This window comes from Aedes aegypti, unplaced genomic scaffold, assembly GCF_002204515.2.
Source record: "Aedes aegypti strain LVP_AGWG unplaced genomic scaffold, AaegL5.0 Primary Assembly AGWG_AaegL5_hic_scaff_1244_PBJ_arrow, whole genome shotgun sequence".
Taxonomy (NCBI): Eukaryota; Metazoa; Arthropoda; class Insecta; order Diptera; family Culicidae; genus Aedes; species Aedes aegypti.
In genome coordinates, this window is record NW_018734671.1 from 75688 (window position 1) to 81869 (window position 6182).

Genomic DNA, 6182 nt, shown 5'->3' on the forward strand with positions numbered 1-6182 from the left:
TACAACAACCCAGAATGGAGATCAAATGCGCTCCCGCAGGCCAAGGAAGCAGCCGGCATATATAAATGATTTCAAAGTTAACAGCGTTGATCTATTTTGAGAAGGGGAGGGATTGTAGAGTATAACTTCTCAGTGTAAAATGTGTTCAGCTACAGGGTTGGGTAAACACTGTATAGAATTAAGTAATATGAGTCACAGGGGTGAATGTCATAATAAAGATGAGTTTAGTTTGAGTCATACACGAGAGAAGACGTGTTTTATTTTGTGATCCGGACACAACAGAACGGCTTGCACATAATTGGTATAAACACTAAGTTGAATAAGACAAAAACTCAGTTATCACAGAAAAAGAAGACCGCCCAAGTAACCAGTAGGCCGTATAAACCGGTCCCAAGTCGGTTCTATAGTCGATTTAAAAGCATGGCTAACAGGGCTAATTGGAACTATATCGTAATTGAGGGCTGCTATAAAGCCACTTTTGGTTAATTATTCGGCTAATAAACTGCCTACTCGTTCCGAGTCACTGAAATAAAATATGTCAAAATTTTATAGCATGCGGACTAAGGAAAAAAGAAAAAAAAATGTTTATTTTCTGAACCGTTCTTTTCTTTCTATGCTCCTCTCCAAAGTTTTTTTTTGCTGCTGGTTCCAGATTCGAACTTATGTAATTGAAGCTCCTTTCGGACGATTTTCATTGCATTTCCCAACTGCTCCACCAACTCATCAATAATTTACATCGCCCAGCATCATATATAAAGTATGGAAATTTGCTGTAGCCTTTGTGAGTATCCAGCAAAAGAAAGTTTAAGATACTGGTAATGCCAGCAAGGAAGTTAGTTAAACATGGATTCATTTCTTACTACATGAGAATGCCCAGATAGCTGATAGAATATGTTTTCTCGTGGTAAATCTCCTTTCCCCGCAATTGCTTTCACGTTATTTTTTGTACTTTTCCCCTTCCCGTTCTCTCTCATTAGTTAAGAAACTTCCAAACCCACTTCATTGTCAAAATCTATATTGAGCAAAGACATTTCACCAGCATTTCCTCTACTCACGCATTAATTTCTCGGGTAGCATTTATGAATCGGAAAAAAAATGTTCCCAATTTGCATCATCGCTCAACACTTTTTTTATATATTTTTTTATTAGGCACTCCGTGCTCGTGGCCACTACTGTGCCGGACTCAGTTGATCTGTAGCTGCTTTATCGATACAGATCTATTTTCAACTTATCTATATTTACATCTAGTTTCACTCTCTCCTACTCTTTTGACACATTCCACGCAATTTTAAATCAATGAAAATCATTTAAAAATTGAGTAAACATGTGTTTTTGCCCTAAACTTAAGCGTTTGGTACTAAAATTGAGACAGGGCTTTAGGACCCTATTGCGCCATTTGGCAGCAGCTCTAAATGCAGAGGAATGAGGAATGTCGTATTTCCGACGATTTTTTACAATTTATCTGTAATTTGGATACAAAAATGATGTACTACAATAATGTTCAGAAATAATAAAGGAATGATACTACGGTTGAACTTTTATGATTAGGCATGAGGTTAAGAATCTTGTAGAACAAAAACTGTAGAGAAATGTATGTTTTACAGGTACTTTAATGAACAGAAATCAATTTTATGACGTCAAAACCATCTCTAATCGGCATACAGTGTTCTCAGAAGTTGTAAAGTACTAATAATACGTTCAACTAGTGGTATTTATTTTGATTTTCGTTTTTCCAAATTCACGTTAGAATTTTTTGAATGTACAAAATAGCAAAAAAACACAAATTCGACTTGAGGCACCTCCTAATCTTCTCCAAATTGGATGAAAATTTGACTGGTGGTTTGTCTTAGTATTGCAGCTAGGACTAGGGGGTGACTGGTTGAATCCCAGAAATTTTGATTTTTGTGAAACTGTCTAACGCACATCTACGCCAAGGTGAGTGATTCCAAGTAACAGCACCAAAATTTGGTAAATTTTTTAATTCATTTTTTTCTATTGAGCTGAAACTTTGCACAGTTTTCCAGTTCCATCTAAATCGTCATTTTCCGATATCAAATCTTCAAGTTGAGTCACGACTAACTTTTCAAAAGGGTGTATGTGAAAATGGTTCAAAAATATTCAAAAAGCTGCACAGCAAAAACGGTTCGTTTGATTGCGGGGACGGACCTGGTGTAGTGGTTAGAACACTCGCCTCTCACGCCGAAGACCTGGGATCGAATCCCATCCCCGACATAGTCACTTGTGACGTAAAAAGTTATAGTGACGACTTCCTTCGGAAGGGAAGTAAAGCCGTTGGTCCCGAGATGAACTAAAAATCTAAAACTAAAAACTGAACTGAACTAAAAAGCTAAAAATCTCGTTAATAAAGTCAAACCAACCAACCATCGTTTGATTGTTAGACAACTAAAGAAACAAAGTTAGACAACTAAATAAAGATTCAAAAAAAAATACACACAGTAAAAAAAAAATTTTTTTGCATTAAAAACATAATTTTTGACACAAAAACTCAAATATCTCAAAACCCTATCGGAATACCAACGTAATTTTTTGAGGGAAAACGGACCATTATATTAGCTATCTACCATATTTGGTGATGGTAAACCAATAAACAAAAAAGTTATGACATTTCAAACATGTCACAATTTTCACATTTAGTAGAAAAAAAATTTTTTTTTCGGTGTAAATTATTACGGGAACCGCAGTTTGTTGCTGATTTTATTGTTAAGGGCCTTGCGTGAATTAAACAAGTCGCTTTCATGTATTCATTAGTATTATGTATATTATATGTATGAATATTATGTATATGTATAAATATTATATGTATATGTATATACACTGAAAACAGCATTGCGGTAAAAATTACCATGTTGATGGTTTAAATTAAATGCACAGCACCACTTTATTTGTGCAGACTACGCAGTGCATTCATTTCGAACTCTTCATGTCGTTATTTTTACCATGGTGGCAATGCAAGACTGAATCAGTCAAAACTACCATGTTTCATGGTTTTATTGATGACAAATAAAAGTTATTTTTTCAACCATCTCTTGCATTCAAAGTTACGACTATCGTGTAGTAAATTTTACTGATTAGGACATGGTAGCTACGAATACAACTTTCAGTGGAATTTTCAACCAGTAATTGCATTTAAAATAACAAAAGCCATGAAGTGGATTTTACAGAATACATGTATTTATCTAAAATTATTAAATCCTTTATAACGATTCACGCATAATGCATTCAGGTATGCAAATTTGTACAATATACCTATAGAACTGATCTTTATGATCGTCCGATATTTGGAAAATTTGTAATCTGATACATAATGCGTATATCTATACTAAATAATATATATTTTTTTAGTAAATAAATTTTGTATAATTATATTTTTAAGTTTTTGATAATTTGTACACAGTACAAAAAAGTACGGAATGAAATAAAATCTAATCGAATTAACTTAATGATTCTCAGACTTTATAGAACGGAGATGTAGTGACGCGTTGATCAAAGAACTGTTCCAGAACTTGAAGATTTTCCGAAGCCACTAACAGTTGGCGCGATTGGTGCTTAGCTGACTACGCCCGGCTCGTTGGATGTGATGACCGTCCAACTAAAAGCTGCAAAACTTTATCGGGTGGAATGGGTGGTACGCGCTCAAGAGGAATTTACGTTTTTTTGTGGAAGATTCGCTAAGGCTACCGACGTACGAATACTGATCCGATGAGCCTTTCCAGTGGAATAATTCCGGCTCATGGAATCGGATTGAATAGTGGCACAACAGCGCGTGCAAGCATACAACAAAAATATGTATAGCGCCAGCCCACGGTACAGTAAATAAAGTCACCAATGTCTAGAAAATAAAACCATATTATTGATGAAGTTTTAAAACATGTCTAACATGCTAACTTACCTTATACACCAAATTGATCTTCATGATGTGTCAACAATTGAGCTAGAACACCATGGGGAAGCCACTTCCCAATAGTAATTTTCTATGAATTTTATCACGGGCTAAAATAACAAGGAATTATTATGATTTTCCCTATCATATCATAATCATACTTACCATCAATCTCTTGATCCTCATGTATCTCTGATCTGTCGCTACTTTGATGCTTCATTAATTTTTTTTTGCTTTCAATAACAAAGTAAATTATCCACCTAACCATGCGAAAGAACTGATAGGCAAAAATGGCGTCCTTCACTGGGGATGAGCTTGAGATCTTTTTCTAGGTTGCAATTTATACCATGGCCATGGTAAAATCGAGAACATTATTCTTTTCTTATCACTACACATGTAGTCTATTTGACTTCAAAAAGTATAACTTTTGACTATAATAACAAAGTTGAAAGTACACAGTATTATAGTCTTATGACATGGTAATTTCAACAACATTGTTTCCAATATTAATACTATTTCATTTAATTTAAAAATATCTTGGAATAGTTGCGTTAATAACATTGTCATGATTAAGGTTACTACACCATTAGTTTCAGTGTATGTATAAATTAAAATGAATTAACAGATTACACGAAAATAAAATTTTTTTTACCAGGATATTTTTTTTAGAGTATGATCGATGAGTTTCTAAATGTTATATACAAACTTTAAAAGTTTTGGATTTGGGTATGCGTTATGAGATCATGAAAACATTTTATTAATACTTATTTATTTATTTATTGTTATTCAATTTTTTTACAATATCGAACACTTTTGCATCATTATCAGTACAGTTCGAGTATAGTTTTGCTTTAATTTTATTTTCTGACAATGGAATGAAACAGTGAAATTTTTGGGTTCCTTGGATCGTTTTCGCGTTATTATATTGCTCGCTGAGCTCTGATGCCGTTAATTCGTACTCTTCAGTAGTAGTAAAACAAAATGATAATTTTTTTTAAATCTTCTTCTTTTCTGCGATTCGCCCAATCAAATAGTTCTTTTGCAGTTTTAATTGGATGCTCACGTTCTTTGGCTAAACTTGCTCTTGTGGCCATGCGCCTTATGGTTCCTCCAATAGCATCACAAGGACCTTTGCCATGTGACGTAGCAAAGAAATGCCATTCTGCATCAATTCCGTACTTTGATTTAAATTGACATAGGCTCGAAAAATTCTTACGGTTTTTGTACTGCGATGCTGCTCCATCAGACATGAAATATATCTTTCTGATTTCTTTATCCTTATCAACGCGTAAAAAGTTAATCATTTTGGCAATGAACAAATTTACAGATACTGAGTCGTGTCTTAAATCTTCGGAAATTACAATAAAACTAAAATGTTCAATTTGCGTACTTCCATTGAAATAAATAACGAATGGATGAATTGTAGCTTGTTGTACGTTCCAGTGATGGGACTCCCAGACAACCAAAATGTACGTATAACGAAATCACCTGAAGGCTTTGTATGTGCAACATTTCACTTATAAGATGCCGCGAAAAGGCCTTCTACGTACAAAAGTGGAGGCGATATGCGTGCATATATTATGTGATGAATAACAACATACAATGCGAGTGTATAAATATTCTACCGAACTAACCTGTGATCTTATGCGACTTAACTTATGATAACAAATGTTTATTTGACAGCTGCTACGACTTGATTCGATTTACTTTGTACGAGTGTACGGGACGAAACAAAATGTACAAATGAACTCAGAAAAGAAGTGTTTTATACGAGGAAGCTTATCAATCTGACGAGTTTATCCACGGTGTTTTGCGGGTTTGATGTAATTAGTATGAATAAACGAGTTGAAACGTAAACTTTCATGCGATTTCTGGTTGTCTGGGCTGCACTTCATCTTGCAATACAAAGCTATAGTTTTCAGAAAAATCACAAATGACTAAAAATTCACCATCTTGTAATGTATTTTTCGTATTTTTTTAAAAAGCGAGAGCAATCCCGTTTTAATAAAGTCGTGAGGAATTAAACTTTCTAATTTCAAGCAAAAAAATGACACAAACTCATCTACAGGTTTTACAATAGTTTCTAGGTCACACCTATCCGTGGTCACCCATTGCTCAAATGATAACTGATCAATATAATTTTCTTCAAACTCAGCGAATAAAGTATTTTCCAATGATGAAGAATCTGGACAATCCGAACAAGATCGTAGATAGCAATTTGATGTTGTATTTTCACACAAAAGACTACCAGTTAACATTTTAATATCCTTTGATAAATTTA

General features: G+C 34.1%; 1 long non-coding RNA gene across 1 annotated transcript; it reads right to left on the minus strand.

Moving 5' to 3' along the window:
- Positions 1-2841: 2841 nt before the first annotated feature.
- Positions 2842-4474, minus strand: LOC110680372. Its single transcript, XR_002502850.1, has 3 exons — positions 4067-4474; positions 3911-4011; positions 2842-3850 (listed from the first exon to the last, which is right to left on the minus strand). It is a non-coding gene; the product is annotated as an uncharacterized LOC110680372 (long non-coding RNA).
- Positions 4475-6182: the final 1708 nt, after the last annotated feature.